This window comes from Anabrus simplex, chromosome 12 (assembly GCF_040414725.1).
Source record: "Anabrus simplex isolate iqAnaSimp1 chromosome 12, ASM4041472v1, whole genome shotgun sequence".
Taxonomy (NCBI): domain Eukaryota; kingdom Metazoa; phylum Arthropoda; class Insecta; order Orthoptera; family Tettigoniidae; genus Anabrus; species Anabrus simplex.
In genome coordinates this window covers 100,038,830-100,060,784 of record NC_090276.1, presented here as the reverse complement: position 1 = coordinate 100,060,784, position 21,955 = coordinate 100,038,830, and the positions used below count along the sequence as shown (strand labels likewise).

General features: G+C 42.8%; 1 protein-coding gene across 1 annotated transcript in view; it reads left to right on the top strand.

Annotated features, from left to right (window-relative positions):
• Window positions 1-21,955, top strand: part of LOC136884172 (hepatic leukemia factor) — a 75,857-nt gene that overhangs the window by 27,648 nt on the left and 26,254 nt on the right. The window lies entirely within an intron of this gene.

Here is a 21,955-nt window from a genome sequence, read left to right as displayed (position 1 = left end):
TTTTTCTGAACAAAAGGAACATTTTCTCAAAAACTATTTAGTATACAATCTTGAAACTTTCAGATAAAGTCATAATATACACACTTTAACACAACGGTTTTGGAGAGAAACAAGGGGCTAAAAAGTGAGCGATTTTTTCCAAAAAATGTTGCACTGAATAGAAAAATTTTAAAAATGGACGACTATCTCTAATGAATAAACCCCTGTGTTAAAACACGCGAGAAGGTATAAAGAAAGCATGAGCCTTTAGTATGAACCGTTTCTGAGATAAATGCTATTTGTTTTACGTCGCGCCGACACTGATACGTCTTATGGCGACGATGGGATAGGAAAGGCCTAGGAAGTGGAAGGAAGCGGCCGTGGCCTTAATTAAGGTACAGCCCCGGCATTTGCCTGGTGTGAAAATGGGAAACCACGGAAAACCATTTTCAGGGCTGCCATAAGCGGGGCTCGAACCCACGATCTCCCGATTACTGGATACTGGCCGCACTTAAGCGACTGCAGCTATCGAGCTCGGTCTGAGATAAATGTAAAAAACAGTCCCCTTAATGTCGGCAACACGACATGCGTTAGAAATGAGTGGGATCACAGTGGGGCTGTGACACATGCCAAACAGGTCTTATAACAGGCTGCAGCTCCTCGCAAGAACAGCACCAAACAGCTCCCAATAGTGGAGCCTCATCCACAACGAGAGAAATCAAGGAACTTAGAGCGACCGCCGAAACAGCTAGGCTACGATCAACCTTTCCACTGGCTGGAGAAATATTTTGAAAACTTTGCCTCCTGGCCAGGACGAGGAATGCCTGAGTTGAAAGTACCTGAATATATTGAGAGGTAGTGGTGATGATTATTGTTTTAAGAGGAAGTACAACTTGGCAACCATCCTCTATACAACACTAAACAGAGAGAAAACTGGAAGGGATCCGACAATCCAAAAAATGAAGGTATCGGGTAAAGAAAGGCAAGGTGCACGAAGGACGTGAAAATGAGAGACTCGCTAGGCCTCGAGTGCTCTAATACCGTCGGGATCGGAAAATAACAAGAGTTGACCAAGGGAGGTCGGATAGGACAGATGAAAGTGAGGAGCCTGGCACAAGTAAGTGGAAGCAATGCCAGGACTCAGCTAAGCGCCCCGTAGTCGCCGACCCACGCTTCCAAGTTGAGAGCCCCTTTTAGTCGCCTCTTGCGACAGGCAGAGGATACCGTGGGTGTTATTCTACCGCCGCCACCCACAGGGAGAAATATATTCATATTTGGAGTGGGCAGATCAAAGGTAATAATGAATGTGCACAAGTCTGTACTCAACAGTAAACGCACTAGAAGTATCAAAGTTCTGAACTGTAAGTTATGTGTTTCTGACACGAGATTAATTTTCCTTTTCTCTCTTGTTCTCGGACTCGCACTCACCTGGGTCCTGAAGCGTGAGGAGGACCAGTACGTCGCCTCGAGGAGAAGTGGCAAACCACGGAAAACCACCTCTACTCAGTTGACCTCCCGACGCTGAGTGGACCCCGTTCCAGCCCTCGTAACACTTTTCAAATTTCGTGGCAGAGCCGGGAATCGAACGCGAGCCTCCGGGGGTGGCAGCTAATCACACCACAGAGGAGGATGCAGATAGTCCATGGAACAACTGCGCCGCGTAAGCTGACTCCTTATCTCCGTGATTACATTACTGTGAATCCGAGCTCAACCAATCTGTAGTAAAAGGGGCGTCAAACGTCTAGAGCTCGAATTTTCGATATTCCGAAGGTATTGCGGTATTCTTTTGGGTTGGCAACAATGCGGCGTGAAGGGAATGTTTACCGTTATTCCGTTGTTTTAACTCAGTTTGTGTGTGCAGAAACAGAACGTATTATTTGTGTATATTTCATACAAACGGATATGGAATGTCAAGTTGAGCATTTCCGACACATTTTACTCTTTGAGTTTAACCGAGGATCCAGTGCAGCAGGTGCAGAAAGAACAGCACAAAAATGGTTTTCCCGCTTTCGACTTGTCTGATGATCCACGTTCTGGAAGGCTTCAGATTTTGACGAAAATCGCTTGAATGAGTTGCTTCATGAAAATCCTCGTCACAGAACGCGGGAAGTTTTTTGAATGTGATCAGTCAACTATTGTAGGCCATTTGCACTCGATGGGCACCACATGTGCTAAAGATGAAGGAGTCAACACCGGTGAAGAGGAAAGAGTGGCTCAGCCCAAGGACAGTGTCCATCCACAGAAAATCATGTTGTGTATTGGTGGAACAAAGATGGCATTCTTCACCATGAACTTCTTCCGAAACACGTAAGGTGGTGGTGGTGATTATTGTTTTAAGAGGAAGTACAACGAGCCAACCATCCTCTATATAACACTAATCAGAGAGAACAATGGAAGGGATCCGACACTTCCGAAAAATGAAGGTATCGGCCAAAGAAAGACAAGGGGCACGAAGGGCGTGAAAATGAAAGACTCCCTAGGCCTCGGAAACCTAATAGCGTCGGGGTGGGAAAAGAACAAGATTTGACCAAGTGAGGTCAGTAGTAAGTGGAAGTAATGCCAGGACTCAATTAGGGGTCCGTGGTCGCCAACCCACGCTCCCAAGCACAGAGCCCCCGGGGCCTCTTTTAGTCGCCTCTTATGATACCGAGGGTGCTATTCTACCCCCCCCACCCCCACCCTATCAATGCCTGATGATTCACCGACAGGTAATTCCGGAGAGAGTTAAAGATAAATGAAGCAGATGAGTCCAGTAGAACGAACTGGACAAAACTGTTTTAGTGAACGTAAATGCGGACCAGACTACAGTATGTAGGCTAAGTGGCATTTCCCCAGCGGTCATTATTCAGCGTTATCAAGAAGATGCATATGAATACTGTGTAGAAAATTTATTTTATTTCTTGCTCATGTTTGTAAGACGAAGACTTTACAAAGTTACCCGTCATTACTTTGATTTTTATCGGTGAAAGCCAATTACAAAGAAAATGCACATAACTTTCTATTTTAGAAAATGGAATTCTAAATTGACTGTAGACTCCAGTTCAGGTAGCGTCTTGCTTTAGTCTTCTAGCTACTGTAATAATAATAATAATAATAATAATAATAATAATAATAATAATAATAATAAAATAATATTTCTAACTCCCGATATTAGAGACAAACGCATAATCTCTCTCTTTAGTATAGATTTCTATTTTCATTCAGCATGTTATAGAATTCAGAAAGAAAGACGTTCCATGCGGGGCAATTGGCGTGTGCATTTGTGGTGAAGAAGTAGAGAGTCTCCCAAATACACCAAGAGACCAACATTTTGACGACAAGGATAAAACGTTATGAAGACTAAGGTCTTATAGAAAGTTGGAGATAGCAACTAAGGCCAGGGCCCTGTTTTTCCTCATTTTCATTTTTCCTATGTCTCATTCCTCGATTCTTGGGATATCTGTGGTATCTGTTTTGCTAGGTAACTCATATTTTAGTCGACACCTGCGTTTCTTAAAGGGTCAGATCTCTTGCTAGCGATGTTCTCTTGTTGAAAACCTCAGTCATCACACAATACAATTGAAAGAAGTATATTTTAGACATTGCACAATACTGAAAAAAATACGTTCCAAATATAATCCTGTAATATTTGTTAGATGTTCTTCCCATAACTTCAACTTTCATCTAACATTCTATTTAGACGCTGCCTGGCGGAGGCGGTAAAGGCGTGCTCGAACATGGGTTCGAATGCCCGTCACGAAGTCGTAAAATTTAAGAAACGAGATTTCCACTTCCGGAGGTGCACATGGCCCTGAGGTTCACTCAGCCTACACCAAGAATGAGTACCAGGTTAATTCCTGGCGGCCGGGCGTAGAACTAACCACTCTACCCCACCCAGTGCCGAGGTTACGGACAGTGGAAGTCTTTACCTTCCACCCCTTCAAGGGCCTTCATGGCCAGGACTTTGCTTTGTACACAACCATTAATTTATGATGCAAAGTAACAATCGTTAATACACATCAGAACAAGTTGCTGGAACACGCGCATTCTGCTAGCCTATGTGTAAAATACTTTGAAATGGTTTTAGGCTTCATTCTAGCGTACGACATGAAGTATTCATCAGAAATTACCTATGAATAAAGCCGGAAAGCTTCCCATCAGAGGATGTGGATGTAACTTGGGTTTCTTGCAATTTCTAGTAATTTACGTGACATGTCAGCCGTTACAGGGGCGTTGAACACCTCTATTTTTAGAATCACTTCGCCGCCTTATAACTTAGGCCTAATGGGAAAGTTGCCGGACGTGCTTCAACCATACTTCTTATTCTGAATCTCTGAGTTCAGAAATACTTTTGAGGAATCAAGGAATGGGCCGCGGAGAACCAGAACAGCTGCCCTACATTTACACTATCAAGTAAGGTTTTATTGTTTTAAGAAAGTTCAAATAGCCATCTCCTGTGCCAGAAGGTGTGTAAACCTTCCACAAATGAAGGTATCGGAATTTTAAACGAATGGCGGGAGGCAGTTGTTACAACTGAGCGAGCCCAATCGGAGGGGGAAAAGTCACACACATCGAAGAAAGAGGATTTCGGAAAAAGAAAGACAAAGGACACGAATGCCGTGAAAATGAAAGACCCCGTAGACCTCAAAAACCTAATACGGCTGGTTCGGAAGAGAATAAGAGTTGACCAAGAGAGGTTGGATAGGAAAGTGCGCATCAGTCAGGGAAGCACACTCCCAGTATGAGAGCCACTGGGAATACGATGGATGTCGTGTGTAACAGTGACTTACTTTAACCATGACATGAGTGTTATTTTGTTCCTATTTAGGAAGTTTCATTGTACGCTGGGATCAACTGTAGCGGTCATAAAGCCAAATTACAGTCCGCCCCTGTGGAGGCCGATTCACGACCCGCGGTACGAACTCGCAGTGTTGGTTGCCTGTCAGACTTACTTCACGGCGCTGAACGGTCCATCAATCGCCTGACTAGTGACAGCTTTATCGCGTGCCAAGTTAGAAGTTCCGTCGCTACATATTCCAAAACAATAACTAATTTTATCGATAGCTGTCAGAATTTCACTGAAAATTCTCGAAAAATTAATACGCCGCAGTATACCGTCATACAGTTAAATCCGGAAGATCACGCCTTGTCGGCCACAGAACTTCAAAAATTCATCAGGCTCTCAGTACCTCCCACGTATTATTTCTTCCCAAATGTTTCCTTCTCAAATTAATTTCAAATTCCGGTTTTATTTTAATATACCGAGTGAACTACAGTAGCTCTTACCGCACAAGAGGCAGTAAGTAGGAGCAAACTTCACTGCTATCTCTTACGCAGTGCAGAGTCCACTTCGCTAATGTTGCCTTATAGTTCTCACTGGAGAAATGAGTATCTGATTGGTCTAGGAGGTGGTGGTGGTGATTATTGTTTTAAGAGGAAGTAAAACCGGGAAACCATCCTCTGTGTAACACTAATCAGCAAGAAAAATGCAAGGGATCCGACACTTCAAAAAATGAAGGTATCGGCCAAAGAAAGACAACAGCCACGAAGGACATGACTCCCCAGGCCTCGAGTGTTCTAATACCATGGGAGCGAATTGACCAACGGAGGTCGGATAGGATAGATGAAAGTGGGGAGCGTGGCACAAGTTAGTGGAAGCAATACCAGTGGTCGGCAACCCACAGTGCGGTCCTGTTTAGTGGTCTCTTACGACAGGCACCAGTCCCATGCACTAAATCAGGAAATATTCTCCTCCCATTATTTCATTTTGTCCAGTGCAATCTTAAAAGTTAATGAAATTATTTGTTTTTACGTCCAACTAAGTGCTTTTACGGTCTTCGGAGACGCCGAGGTGCTGGAATTTAGTCTTGCGGAAGTTGTTTTACGTGTCAGCAGCGTAGCCGGGATCGGCCGGTGATGGGAAAAGGGTTATAGTTTGATGATAGAACACAATCAAGGCGCGTGTAATTATAACAATAAATGACTTATGTTTATGTTCAGATTACAGTAGACTACACAATCTTACGGTAAAGTATAGAGCGAACACAATACGATCAAGGTCTACAGTCTTACAGAGAATGTTGCATTCAGTTCAAGATCTAAAGCCAACTTTCGAGGCTTCTTAGCAAATAGATTCAACAGATCTGTTGGTTCTACAATTGTGTCTCTAAATGTTTATTGACAGTTCCTGTTTATTTTATTTCTGTAAAACTCCCATGGTGGAGGATTCCAACACCCAGTACATCTACCGACAACAAGATTGGGGTCAGAAGGCCTGAGCCACTCAGCCCGGCGAGATAAACTTCTTACATTGTAGATGTGCCAATCACGTTTGGGCGTGATTTCCCATTTAAGTTTTGCTAAGATAACAGAAGGCTGAAAACATTAACAGAAGGCAAGAAGTGCAGAGGTTGTGCCACAGCGTGGACGAGCTGAGTCACCTTCCATGTAACCAGAATGCTAGCAGAGAATTGTGAGCAACTCCTAACACTCCTCAAGCGATCAGACTTGCTGTGTATTGCCTACTTAACCTAATCAAAACACCTCGTTCGCTACAGAAAGAGAAAAGGCTGTCATCTAGTCCTCAACCAAGAGTCTTCGTAGCCCCAAACTCGGACACCACCGTCTCATGTACGTTAGGGTTTGGAGATGATTATTGTTTTAAGAGGTACTACAACTACGCAACCACCCTATATTAACAGTATTGAGAGACAAAAGAATGGACACTTCGAAAAACGAAGACATGGGCCAAAGAAAGACAAGGGCCACACAGAGCGTGTTCTTGTAAGTCATACCGTAAATTTTATAAATGCGTAAGTTGTGTGTGAATTTGTATATGATGGCGCTGGATTTAGAAGTAAGTTTAGTATTTCTTCTAATATTTTCTCTCCGTGGAATTGCTTCTTGCACTCTTGTTATTGTACTTGTTGTTATTGCATACTATTGTACGTCATCATTGCGATGTTTTTGTTAATAATAATAACAACAATAACAACAACAACAACAATAATAATAATAATGAAAGACTCCCTAGTTCTCGAGTGCTCTAATACCGTCGGGATCAGAAAATAACAAGAGTTGACCAAGTAAGGTCAGATACCATAGATGAATGTGAGGACCCTGGCACAAATAAGTGGAAGCAATGTCAGGACTCAGCTGATGGCCCCGTGATCGCCAACCGACGCTCCTAAATTGAGAGCCCCTGGAAACCCTTTAGTCAGCTCTTACGACAGGCAGGGGATACCGTGGGTGTTATTCTACCGCCCCCACCCACAAGGGAGCAATACTATGCAGTCACAAGAACACCTGTTTCTCCTAAAATGACGACTGATTTCCACTTCAATTTGAGGATGTTACACTAGCGCCGCGAGGTGTAATCTCCGTGCAAGTTAGACGTCAACTACGGAGTGACCAAAAACAGTTAATGAGCTCACACTAATTACATCTGGTGATTAGCCTTCCATAATTAACGTTGTGCTGTAAAGTGAGACACCTGCTTCATCAGATTTCTTACACACAATCAATAGTAGAGTCGTCCTTGCTGCCACACAACTACTTCTGCTTACCATTAGGAAATTTTACTACTACTAATAATAATAATTCTTATACGTTATTTCCGCGGTGCAGTAAGCGAAAGATGCGTGACCAGACAAAGGACTGACCAAAATGTAATTATTGCTAACAAAATCCCATTTTAAATTTTATTTCGTTTCGTTCATTGCAATAAAAATGTTGAATATGATTGCAATTAGAAGGTACCTTCAATTCTTTTACCAAGGTGCTGAGAAGCTTGAGAAATTGCATTAGTTAATTCAGACACCATACAAATCCGGAGCTCGTATGCTCAAAATATTTACAAAAATAAAGTAAGTATTTACAAAATTGAATACCACTCAGTTTTTGAGTGGAGCAGTGGTGGTGGTGGTGATTATTGTTTTAAGAGGAAGTACAACTAGGCAACCATCCCCGATATAACACTAATCAGAGGGAAAAATGGAAGGGATCCGACACTTCGAAAAATGAAGATATCGGCCAAAGAAAGACAAGGGCCACGAAGGGCGTGAAAATGAAAGACTCCCTAGCCCTCGCAAACCTAATAGCGTCGGGGTCGGGAAAAAACAAGGGTTGACCAAGGTAGGTCGGATAGGATAGATGAAAGTGAGGAGCCTAGCACAAGTAAGTGGAAGCAATGCCAGGACTCAGCTAAGGGCCTCGTGGTCGCCAACCCACGCTCCAAAGTTCAGAGCCCCTGAGGCCTCTTTTAGTCGCCTCTTACGACAGGCAGGGGATACCGTGGGTGTTATTCTACCGCCCCCACCCACAGGGGGGTTTGAGTGGAGCAGTAAAACTCTTTGACCCTCAGGTCTTCTGAATCTAGCACGGGGGAGGAAAACTCTCCAAGAATTTACAACCTTAGCGAAAGAAGCTTTGGCTTCCAGTAAGTTTTACAACATACCGAGGTTCGATCCCCGGAAGTCCACTTCACATTAGTGTACAATTTGCCCTTTGTGGGCTATGAATGTTCATACGTGAGCACACCAGTCAACATTACAGTTGAAGCAATAGCTACAGTGTTACCTTCGAGGTGGATGTAAATGTTGAGAGGCATAAGGCCCACACTACTCGGCGAGAGGGGAGGCGGAAACACAGCAGACCTAAGTGGGCGTATGACACAGAAGCTAATCCCAAGCCACCGGATGACTAAGTAAGAAAACAAATTTAAAGCCGAAATACGAGTAGAGATTTAGAATGTTAAAAACTTGGTCATCCCACATTAATTTAGAGGAAGTTTATCGAGGGTAAGCACTCGTGCTTCCCATGAGGAAATGAAAATATGAAAGTCCGATGGCTGAAAATTACATTCGATTCAGACATTGAGAAAAGGCGATATTTTATTTGAGGAGAGATTCGGCGACCTAGCAATTATATATAAGGGGAACGTAGAAATCGTCCCTAGCTTCACAGTTTCACTTAACGAAATTGACTGCCATACCTTGTTTGGTGCCGAAACCGGAGGACATACCCTCTATCCTCGGTCCGTAGAACATGCAGCAAAGCTGCTACAACATCAGACGGCTAATGCTGTAATCTACAGTAGATGTTTTAAATGAGCTCCTTTTGATATTTCAATATCAACGTTTATGATCATTGGATTGACTTGATATCACGCCTCTACATGGGTGGGTTAATTTAATTGTACTTTTCGGCAACTTTGGAGAATTGAAATAAACAATAGAAGGTAAACAGTTCGTACAAACATCGTCCATGACACGTAATGGGACACTCCAGATTGCAGACAGAGACATCTAGTGTTCAAAGGAAACCTACTATGATTTCACAAAGTTCTCAGTTCTTACTAAACATGGGTGCACAGTCGAACTTCACGGATGGTACAATAATTTGGCCTCGATCACCGTGTGCAGAAATTCGACGTTCCGTTTTACTCCACCAGACGGCAGATGTTGAGGGTCATCTCATGTTATTGCGTAAATAGCAAATGTGTACGACATGGAGTAGCTGTGATGGCGACCGCTACTCTTGGCTTTTAAGACCGGGGTGGCTATCTCACAGTCAGTACCTCCTCAAGTATAATCACGCAGTCTGAGTGAACCTCAAAACACTGCTCAGTTTCAGATAAAAGTCTTGACCTGTTCGGCAACCGAACCCAGAATCAGAACCCTTAGACCGAGGGACCTGATTCATTTCATCAGCATTCTCACAAAAAATCAATTTTATTTTCTGAGTTATTGAATATTTCACAAATTTCGTTGCTGCATTAGTAAAAGAAAATTGTTATGAGGAACTATTCCACACTCTAAAGTGCACGGAAAATCACACCTTACGCTTCAGTAGCTCCTTTCCCTATATTTCTATATTTTTAAAAAAAAATCCCGATTGGTTGAACTCGGGTTCGCTTAACAACATCTTCTCTGATTGGTTCAGACTGCAACTCAGACTTCACGTACTGTTGTGTCGATCTCCTGGATTTGGGTCACAACTTACCTATTGTCCAGTGAGTCCGACCGGTCTACTGGACCTATCTGCTTCATTCTGTCCGGAATTACCTGGCGGCAATACAGTTAACGTGAACAAACAATTGGTGTACAGGTCACTGACACTCCGGCTGTTACGTCGCACGGACACAGACAGGGCTTATAATGAAGATGGGATAGGAAAGGGCTAGCAGTGGGAAGGCAGCGGCCGTGGCCGTAGTAAAGGTACAGTCCCAGCAGTTCCTGCTGTGAAAATTGGCAACTACGGGAAACCATCTTCAGGGCTGCCAACAGTTGGACTTCCTAAAACTAAACATTCCAGACAAAGTACCCGGGCGGCGCGAGTAGGGAGTGAACAGTGCACCTTACTCGTTTCGCGGCCCGGACGTGAACCCTCACTCAGCAGCTATTTCATGAAAAATGTTCATAACAAAGAAACGACACAAATATCCCACTTCACGGTGGTGCTGATTATTGTTTTACAATCGGCCAACCATCCTCCATATAACACTAATCAGAGACAAAAAGCAAACGGGTCTGACACTTTGAAAAATTAAGACATCGGCCTAAGAAAGACAACCGCACGAAGGGCGTGAAAATGAAAGACTCCCTAGAATTCGAAAACCTAATTTATACGTTCGGGGTCGGATAGGACAGATGTAAGTGTTGAGCTTAGCACAAGTAAGTGGAAGGAATGCGTGAGCCTCGTGGTCTCTAGTTTATCACCGCCATCATACTAGTGTTCGTTTTCCAACGGGGACTCGTACATGAAGAGCAGAACGTGATCTCTTATGCTGTAATTACAGCTCCATCAATTATGAACTGTGAGTGCACGCGATGTTTGCTCTCTAATTAGAGGTCAGAATTGTTATTTAAAAATCTTCACCTTCTTTTTCAATGTATCTGTTTGTCTGAAGGGCTCGTCAACATAGTGAATGTTTCAGATCGCATGGCCCAGGCATTTTTATTTATTTATTCACTGAGTTTTAAGAGAAACAGCGACAATGAAAGCATAAAGAATGGAAGACAACCTTTTAATGCAGACTTCGATTTTCGGAGGACTTCAAAGGCGATACGCAGACGGTGTTATCTTCTCCTACAGTAGGCGGATGCATGGTCATCACTTCATCATTTGTGACCCAAGCTGTGCAACTCCACCACAGCTTAAAGGCCTCACTCCTTTCTCCAAAATTCAGTCGATAGAATAAGATGTAGAGAACCACATGATCTGTGCGTATTTACTCCATGACTATTTGCCCCGGGCAACAATCAATTATTCCATGGCATATAGGCACCGTGCAGATAGATCGAAATGCTACTACTAGCGCTACATAGTGGCCCGTTCCGAAACAAGAGGTGAGGCGTAGTGCGAGAGTCTCAGTACAACATGTGTGACATTCGAACAAGTTGTGGGATCTAAGTGAATCATCATGCAATAAAGGAAGAAACCGTGTTGTCAGTGGCGCTGAAGATGGTTTCGGATACATCACAGGAAAAGTGACCCGACAGACGTCTCTTAGTTTGCCGCCTCACATCGTAAAACTTGAAGTACGCAATGTGTAGGTACGTAACTAGTTATTTAGTAAGGATTACTTAATCCATGTTTGATAAGTTGTACGCATTTTTATTTTGTGTTCAGGTTGACCAGAATCGTAATGTCTCTACCAGCGAATGTTCCTGTCCTGCCGGCGCCAGAGGAACTTGCAAACACGTAGCTGCGGTAGTGTAATAATGAAAGTGCTGTCTCCAAAGCAGACTGTCCGCAACAATGGGGAAAACCGAGCCCGAAAACAATGTCAACAGAAGAGGCAAACGCGTAGAAGAACTGTTCGGTAAAAAGACTTTGGAGACTTCGAATTAACCGAGGATATTTTAAAGCACATCTCTTGCAGTCTTCGTACAATGCTACGAGCAGAAGCAAGTACTGAAATAGAACAATCGTCCAGGGCCGTAGTCACTTCATTGATAGACAAGATAGTGAAAGATGTGGGGAGAGAAGAACGTGAGAAAACTGTGACAACTATTACATTTACAAGTCTCTAACGATTGCCTGACAAATACACCTTTCGCACTGTGACTGAGTTATCAGCAAAGTGCAGGTGACAATACCTTAAGTATGTCGAGGAATGTCCTACCAGAATAACGAAGTTCTATTTCAATAATTACTTGCCATAAATTAGCGGCATTCCTAATAATAATAATAATAATAATAATAATAATAATAATAATAATAATAATAATAATAATAATAATAATAATAATATATTTATATGTCATTTCTTGCTTGTTGAACGTTCAACACATCAAAATGTAAACAAAGCATATATTAAACAAACTGATGGTAGAACAATTCTCAAACTATTCTTTAATTATTGGAGGTTGCAAATGTGTTAACACGCAACACTTATGCACGATGTCATCCACGTGTGGAAAAAGTTCTGTTGACAATTTCTGAAATACATTGTATATTTATAGTCTTTGAACACACCTTTCTACGTGAATTCTAACACTCGCAATATTGCAACTACTCTCAGCTTCCTCAGCTGTTAATCTCCTGTCATGTAAGAACGGTGGTGTCACCGCGGCCAGATAAGCTAGTTCTGATGCCAGGAAATCCTTTATCAGCCACGACCTCATCACTAGGTTGAGTTAATAAACCACTGTTATGAATGAGTCGCTAGCTCTTTACATTTAAAGACGATCATACCAGTAGGGGTGCATGTTGCTAGGTCTTATGGCGACGATGGGACAGGAAAGGGCTAGGAGTGGGAAGGGAGCGGCCGTGGCCTTATTTAAGGTACAGCCCCAGCATTTTCCTGGTGTGAAAATGGAAAACCACGGAAAACCACTTTGAGGGCTGCCGACAGTGGGGCTCGAACCCACTAACTTCCGAATACTGGATACTGGCCGCACTTAAGCGACTGCAGCTATCAAGCTCGGTAATTAAAACTTGTGCAGTGTAGCAACCCTTGTATTGAGGATAGAAATACACTCTCTGATCTACTTGGGGAGGCTGTTCAACCCTAAATTCCGTGCAGTCAATAATGACTCGACAATTATCGTAATATGTCTTAAATGCTGGAGGCATTTTTTCTTGAGCACTTTCCTTACTAGGCCAGAATATGAAATATTCCGTACGCAGTGCCAGTTGCATAAGCACGGTCGTAAAAATACGTGAAATTGTCCTGTGAACACCGAATAGCACTCTCAAAGCAGAATAGGACAGTCAGGTTTTCATTTTCACTAGGAAAATGAGCAATCTGGTTTCTTTACATAATTTCGAAATGTTACAGTTTGGTAATAACGCAAGCAGCAAGGCAAAGACGTTGATGTTCACACCTGTTAAATCACGCATTTGTGTTTTGTTCCTTATGGAAGTATAGCCTTGGAAATCTGGACCCTAATCGTCTTCCGTTCCACAAATTTTATCATGTTTCGTAAATTCCTCTCCCAGACCGAAATTAAGTGGAATACATTTACGTAGTTTTCATTGATTGAACAAGAAGACATGAAATCTGAACAATGAAAGTCAGGTGCATCTGTTGCCAAGGATGTATCGTTGATTATGTACTTGGAAATTTTCCATCTAAATCTTCCTTTTTTAATCACTTGAATTGTCTGTGAAAGCGCTGTAAGCTGGGTCCCGGCGACACATTCCTCTTCTTGTATTCATCCGGAAATATTGTCGGAACATATGCTGCAGATCTTCTGTTTGCGATGAAATGTGCACTACATGTTCTTGAGTAAGTCGTACGTTGCCAAAGTGAGTCATCAGTGCTAAAAATTAAAAACCAAAATTAAATTAAATGGGATCATTTGAACTTATTGTAAACATGTGCAGTACGTCGTTTGGTTAACTTCTATCGCTATTGTACTTCACTTCCCGTATTTGCGTAACTATTGGAACATCCGAGAACTTGATCTCCTTTTCTCGTCGGAGTGACTACACACTCAGTGATACGAGAACAGCAACTGCGAGTCTGGAGTGCTACTCTCGATCTTTCCAAGATGGCGAATCGAGTAGCCGGCGTATGTTAGAGACGTGGGTTTCTTGTTTTCTTACGCAGTCGGTGTAGTTTCATGAAAGTTGCCGATAAATATATAAGTATGTGAGGGTATTTTTCTCAGTCAGTGGACCCTTAAGATCAGTAATAATATGCGCAGTAATATGAGAACGTGTTTGGTAGTGGTGATTATTGTTTTAAGAGGAAGTACTACTGGGCAACCATCCTCTATATAACACTAATCAGAGAAAAAGAATGGAAGGGATCCGACACTTCGAAAAATGAAGGTATCGGCCAAAGGAAGACAAAGGCCACGAAGGGCGTGAAAATGAAAGACTCCCTAGGCCTCGGGAACCTAATACCGCTGGGGCCGGAAAAGAACAACAGTTGACCAAGAGAGGTCGGATAGGATAGATGAATGTGAGGAGCCTGGCACAAGTAAGTGGAAGCAATGCCAGCACTCAGCTAAGAGCCCCGTGGTTGCCAACCCACGCTCCAAAGTCCAGAGCCCCCAGGGCCCCTTTTAGTCGCCTCTTACGACAGGCAGGGAATACCGCCCCCTCCCACAGGGGGAAGAGAACGTGTTTGTTTTGATCGTGTTGTGAAAGTAACTACGGCAAAGCCTCTCATACAACTATTCTTAAGTTTTCTAAGGAATAAAACATTAAAAGAGAAGTGGATTAGGAATATACACCGTGACTGTTTTGAAGTCGATGATAAAAGAGTAGTGTGCGTGCATTAGTTTCAGAACAAGTCTGAGGTAGGGAAGACCTTTTCTAATTCTAAACGGTGAACCTATTCGCATTCCTCGAAAACACAGTTAATTCCTATATTCAGTATGATAACTGATATACGTAAACAAGACCAAGTTCATGATCTTCAGCAGACGCGCCAGTGCTGAGGCAATCTTACAACTAAACAACCGACAGATTGAGAGAGTAACCACTTTTAAATATCTGAGTGCCAATTTCACTGAACAACTTAATCCTGAGAAAGAAGCGAAACAGAGGATAGCAATAGCAAGAAGAATATTTACAAAAATGAAATCTTTCTTTTGCAATGTCTACTTAAATTTAAAACTTAGACAGAGGGTGGTCAAGTGCTATATATGGTCAGCCTTGCTACATGGACTCTCAAGAACATATCAGTGAAACGCTTGGAAGTCTTTGAAATGTGGATCCACCGTAGGATGCTCAGGATTTCGTGGGTTGCACGACTAACGAACCAAGAAGTACTCAGAAGGGTAAGAGCAAGTCGGGAACTCGTTCAAACAATAAAACTCCGGAAGATCTCTTACCTTGACCACATCCTTAGAAATGACCGTTACCTCATCTTACAGCGGAGTGTACAAGACAAAATACAGGGTCAAAGAGGTGTCGGGAGGAGGCGAACATCATGGCTTGGAAACATCAAAGAATGGACTGGAAGTCACTGTGTTGAAAGACTTTTCCACCTAGCAAGAGATCGTACTGCATTCGCCACAGTGATCGCCAACGTCAGGGGGACCTGATGTGGTACTGTGAAGAAGAAGAAGAAGAAGAAGAAGAAGAAGAAGAAGATAACTGATATGGTGATGTTCCATCAAGACCTATGTACTTCAAAATGTCGAATTGCAGGTGTATTATCTGTGGTTCTCCGCAGAAACATTTGGCTGGATCTTGGAGTATAATAAAACTTATAAGCGTGACAGATGGAGCAATCTGTACACTGTTACACAGAAGAAATAGTGACTTGGAGGGATTAGCTGGGTTTGTAACCCAGGTGGTGGTGGTGGTGATTATTGTTTTAAGAGGAAGTACAACTAGGCAACCATCCTCTATATAGCACTAATCAGAGGGAAAAATGGAAGGGGTCCGACACTTCGAAAAATGAAGATATCGGCCAAAGGAAGACAAGGGCCACGAAGGGCGTGAAAATGAAAGACTCCCTAGCCCTCGCAAACCTAATAGCGTCGGGGTCGGAAAAGAACAAGAGTTGACCAAGAGAGGTCGGATAGGATAGACGAAAGTGAGGAGCCTGGCACAAGTAAGTGGAAGAAATGCCAGGACTCAGCTGAGGGCCCCGTGGTCGCCAACCCACGCTCCAAAGTTCAGAGCCCCTGAGGCCCCTTTTAGTCGCCTCTTACGACAGGCAGGGGATACCGTGGGTGTTATTCTACCGCTCCCACCCACAGGTGGATTGTAACCCAGGGTTTTAGAGCACGAACACTCTCCGATTCATGCTGTGTTTATCTGTTATCAAGCAGACTACACCAAATTGAAGCTCGTCCATGTAGGTTAAAGACATCAATGTTTAGAGTCAATAGAGTGTTTGCACTCATGTTCCTGAAAGGGTAAAAACCTATTATATCTTTAGTTTCTGAACGTTTCATTACTAAGTTTACCATCATCGTGAGGTGCTGCTATAGACTACCATACGTCTATGAAGATAAAGTTGGAATACAAGAGGACAAACTGGGGCAAATATTCATTTATAGGAAGGGGAGTTAGGGATTGGAATAACTTCCCAAGGGAAATGTTCAATAAATTTCCAATTTCTTTGAAATCATTTAGGAAAAGGGTAGGAAAACATCAGGTAGGGAATCTGCCACCTGGGCGACTGCCCTAAATGCAGATCAATATTGATTGATTGATTGATTGATTGATTGATTGATTGATTGATTGATTGATTGATTGATATTGATTGAACATATGTTTTTAAGAGTTTCCAGGAAGGAAAGTTTGGCATCACCAGGGCCGTTCATGGGGTGTACTTCCTTTACATTGAGTGCTGAACATTAGAAATTGTACACCCCATCGAAACTAAGGCAACCCGTTATGTTTCATATTTCTCATGAGAGCAAATAAAGTGAGGAATTTCGCATCTTGATTTATTTTTAAACATTCATAATGATGTTATAAATGTAATTTTAACAGTTTTGTCGTGTGTTTCCATCTATCCAGCGAAGTGAAATCTAACAGAAAACGGGATTTGACTAAGTGAAGTTTCTGAATAGCTTGTTGTTTTGTTCGCTCCGTCTATTCTGGTAGGACATATGTCATGGTTGTTGTTCGGGAAACATTTTCATACGTGCATTTATCATGTTAAATTACCACAGTCGATATAATACATACGTGATATTTTCGTGTTAGTCAGTCTGGCTACCTCGGCCGCCATGATTCTTAAAAATATCATCGTCTGAGTTTTGGAGTCGGTCTTGTCCCAGTGATCTGTGGTTTGAACTAGGAACAAAAAAATGTTAATTTATGTTATTGTTATATTTATGTAAAAATAAGTGTAAATTCGTAACCAATAATCGGCGACTGTGTTGTTATGTCGTAACTCTTTACGAAGACATTTCACAAAGTGCGCCTTTTTCAGTGGAGACTAAGGCTGCACAACGGACCTGAGTACAGTCGTTGTTGTGGCTCGCTGGCTCCCATGAGTGTGTGGTAGTCGCCAATGGGTCACTTAGGACTACGCGGAATCATCATTTGTTGGCTGTTTCTTTTAGCCCATTATTCCTCATACGTCGTGAATGGTGTGTTTCGGCTGCTGGGGCCATACATGCCATCATCCTCAAAACCACGTGTGAGTGAGACTTTTCTGATTTCATCTCGGGCCAGTAGATTTGGTGATCATAATTCCTTCAAATCTTTCTCTGTCTGTTTGTGCCAATTTGATCTAGCGGTTTTATTCTTTAAGAATGTGTAAATTCTGTAAGTCTGTTTTGAGTCCATTCTTTCTAAGTGCCCCATGAATTGTATTCTTCGCATGCGCATTGTGTCTGTAATTTTGGAGATTCTTTTATAGATTTCCGCATTTGGTTTTGGAAAATGTACTCCATCATTGATACTTGGTCCTATGCAGTCTCGGCTCGCGATTCAGTAGATTTCTTTCATTACAATTTTCAGTAATCCATTAACCAGTTCACCTAAATATTTAAATTCTTTCACTCGAGAGATGTGGCCGGAGCCAATTTTGAGTTCCGATGGAGCAGTTTTGTTAAATTTTGTTTTTTCAAATTAAATTTGCAGCCCAATTTTCACTTCTTGTTCTTGTACGAGTTCAAGTCGTTTTGTGCACTGAAGAAGTTTTGGACAGTTTGTGCAATGTCGTCTGCAAAAATCTTAAACGATCCAATTCCATGCTTTTATGTTTTGGTCCGGTTCGATATATTGGTGCACCTGCTTGTTACAACTTGTTCAAGCGCACAGCTAAATACAGTAGTGATGAGGATAATCTATTCCTTCTCGTCCTCCTGTGTCTATTGAGAATTCTCCCATTTACCTTAGATTTGGTCCCTATGAGAATTTATTTAACGATATCTATTGTCTTTTATTCAAGTCCAAATTCTGTTCGTATTTCGAAAAGGTCTATACTGTCATGTGATTTTTGAAGTCGACAAATGTGATGACATAACTTTTGTTTGACGTACTGAGGAAATATTTCCTCCAGTTTTTCAGGTTAATAATTTGTTATACGCATGATCGGCCTTTTCTGACAGTAGTATAATGCAGGGATTCTGCCGCCTCCTCCGCCGCCCGCGGCGCGGGAAATTTGAATTTTGGCGGGAAATTTGAATTTTGGCGGGAGATTTGAATTTTGGCGGGAGATTTGAATTTGTAAACAAAGCCACGTGCTTTTTGACAGCTGTCATCGACAACAACGCATCGCTAACCTCACTGCTGCCATCTTGACGGGCCTAAACCTCACTAGTGCCAACTTAACCTAACTAGCATGAGGTAAACAAAGCCACGTGTTTTTTGACAGCCACGTGCTTTTTGACAGACAACAACGCATCGCTAACCTCAGTACTGCCATCTTGACGGGCCTAAACCTCAGTAGTGCCAACTTAACCTCACTAGCATGAGGTAAACAAAGCCACGTGTGTTTTGACAGCCACGTGCTTTTTGACAGATTTGTAAACAAAGCCACGTGCTTTTTGACAGCTGTCATCGACAACAACGCATCGCTAACCTCACTGCTGCCATCTTGACGGGCCTAAACCTCACTAGTGCCAACTTAACCTAACTAGCATGAGGTAAACAAAGCCACGTGTTTTTTGACAGCCACGTGCTTTTTGACAGACAACAACGCATCGCTAACCTCAGTACTGCCATCTTGACGAGCCTAAACCTCAGTAGTGCCAACTTAACCTCACTAGCATGAGGTAAACAAAGCCACGTGTGTTTTGACAGCCACGTGCTTTTGGACAGATTTGTAAACAAAGCCACGTGCTTTTTGACAGACAACAACGCATCGCTAACCTCAGTACTGCCATCTTGACGGGCCTAAACCTCAGTAGTGCCAACTTAACCTAACTAGCGCGAGGTAAACAAAGCCACGTGTTTTTTTGACAGCCACGTGCTTTATTGACAGCTGTCATCCGCCATCTTTAAACCACAAAGCACTGTGCTGCCCTCTATATCGCAGTAGCTGCAAAATTCGTCACCTGTCATCGGCAGTGCTGCCATCTTGACGGGTCTAAACCTTAGTGCTACCAACTTAACCTAACTAGCGCGAGGTAAACAAAGCCACGTGTTTTTTGACAGCTGTCATCCGCCATCTTTAATCTATAGAGCACAGTGCTGCCCTCTTTAGCTACTTACCTTTGAAATGTGGTGGCGGATAATTTGAAAAATGCTTTTTGACAGCAGCCATCTTTGTGCACCGTGCTGCCCTCTTAAACAAACTCACGTGCTTTCTTCTGACAGCTATCATCCGCCATCTTGCATCACAAACCTCAGTGCTGCACTCTTTAGCTAGATAACTTTGAAATGTGGTGGCGGCAATTTGAAAAATTCTACATTCTCTTGTTTGGAAACAAACCCATGCGCTTTTTTGACACCTATCATCCGCCATCTTTAATCCAGAGAGAACAGTGCTGCCCTCTATGTGGTGGCGGCAAATTCTACATGCTCTTGTTTGGAAACAAGCTCACGCGCTTTTTTGACAGCCGTCATCCGCCATCTTTAATCAACAGAACACAGTGCTGCCATCTTTAGCTAGATACCTTTGAAATGTGGTGGCGGCAAATTCCACGTGCTCTTGTTTGGAAACAAAGCCATGTACTTTTTTGACAGCTGTCATCCGCCATCTTTAATCAACAGAGCACCGTGCTGCTATCATGCGGACAATTTCATCACCTGTCATCCGCCATCTTTAATCCACAGAACACCATGCTGCCCTCTTTGTGGCTACTACCTTAAGCACGTAGTAGCGGGCAATTTGAAAAGTTCTGTTAGCTATCATCCGCCATCTTTAATCAAGAGAGCACCGTGCTGCCATCTTTAGCTAGATACCTTTGAAATGTGGTGGCGGCAAATTGAAAAATTCCACGTGCTCTTGTTTGGAAACAAACTCACGTGCTTTTTTGACAGCTACCATCCGCCATCTTTCATCAACAGAGCATAGTGCTGCCCTCTTTAGTTTGAAATGTGGTGGCGGCAAATTCCACGTGCTTTTGTTTGGTAAACATAGCCACGTGCTTTTTTGACAGCTGTCATCCGCCATCTTTAATCCAGAGAGCACCGTGCTGCCCTCTTTAGATGTAAATTCGTCACCTGTCATCCGCAGTGCTGCCATCTTTAGCTAGATACCTTTGAAATGTGGTGGTGGATAATTTAAAAAGAAAAATTCTACAGCAGCCCTCTCTCGACGCTAATTGCATAAGATGGCGGCTATACATGACTCCTTAAGGGTGCTTACGCAAGATGACTGCTATACACAGGTTCTTATGAGACTCCCTTGGGATGCTTGCGCAAGATGGCAGTTATACATGGCTCCTTATGAGATGCCCTAGGGATGCTTGCGCAAGATAGCGGCTGCTCTTATGGGCCGGCTTAAGGGTCCTTGCACAAGATGGCTTGAGACGCCCTAAGGATGCTTGCGCAAGATGGCGGACACAAGATGGCGGCTATACACAACTCCTTATGAGACGCTTTAAGGGTGCTTGCGCAAGATGGTTGCTACTCTTAGCTTAGAGGCTAACGTGTCGTGCTAGTTCGATTCATTAAATTTAGGGCTGAAATGCAAAATGTTAAATATATCGAAAACGGTGCACCGTAGAGCAAAACGGACAAAATTTTTCTGCCTAATACCTAGGTTCGCAGTATGAGGAACAAGAAAACTATAGTCTAATGATGGGATCAACGGTTCGGTTCCTACTTAGGCCCTTTGGCATTTGCTCTGTTTTAGCTTGTATTGAAGCGAGTCTTCGTAACATGATCAGGTCTAGCTATGGTAGAGAGTATAACGTACCGTGCTGGTTCGATTCATTAAATTTGGAGGCTTAAATACAAAATGTTAAATATCTCGAAAACGATGCATCGTAGAGCAAAACGGACAAACTTTTTCCGCCTAATACGTAGGTTCGTAGTATCAGGAACAAGAAAAAACATAGTCTAATGATGAGATCAACGGTTCGATTCCTACTTAGGCCCTTTGGCATTGGCAGCTATCTATTTCTATAAGATGGTGGCTGCTCTTATGAGAAACAGGATGCCTTGAGACGTCCTAGGGATGCTTACGCAAGATGGCAGACACAAAATGGTGACTATACATAGCTCCTTATGAGACAGCCTAGGGGTGCTCGCACAAGATGGCGGCTACTCTTATGAAGAAAGCTAGCTTAGAGGCTATTGCGCAAGATAACAGCTGCTGTTATGCATGCGGTGGAGGGTAATTTGAAATTCTATATGCTTAATCAACAGAGCACACTGCTGCCCTCTTTAGCTGAAATGTGGTGGCGGATAATTTGAAAAATTATTTTGACAGCTGTCATCTTTAAACAACGTCGACTATACATAGGCTGTTAAGGCCTTATCATTCTCCTCCTCCTCCTCCTCCTCCTCCTCCTTCTCTACCTCCTCCTCCGCCTCTTATGTCAAGGCATAGTTTATATCGAACAAGTTTAAACCTGCATCGCGAAGGCAAGCGTGTGCAGCGATAACATTATTGTGCATGTTTAGACTTTCGAAACATAAGAAGAGTAGAATCAAACGCTGTACTCCATACGAC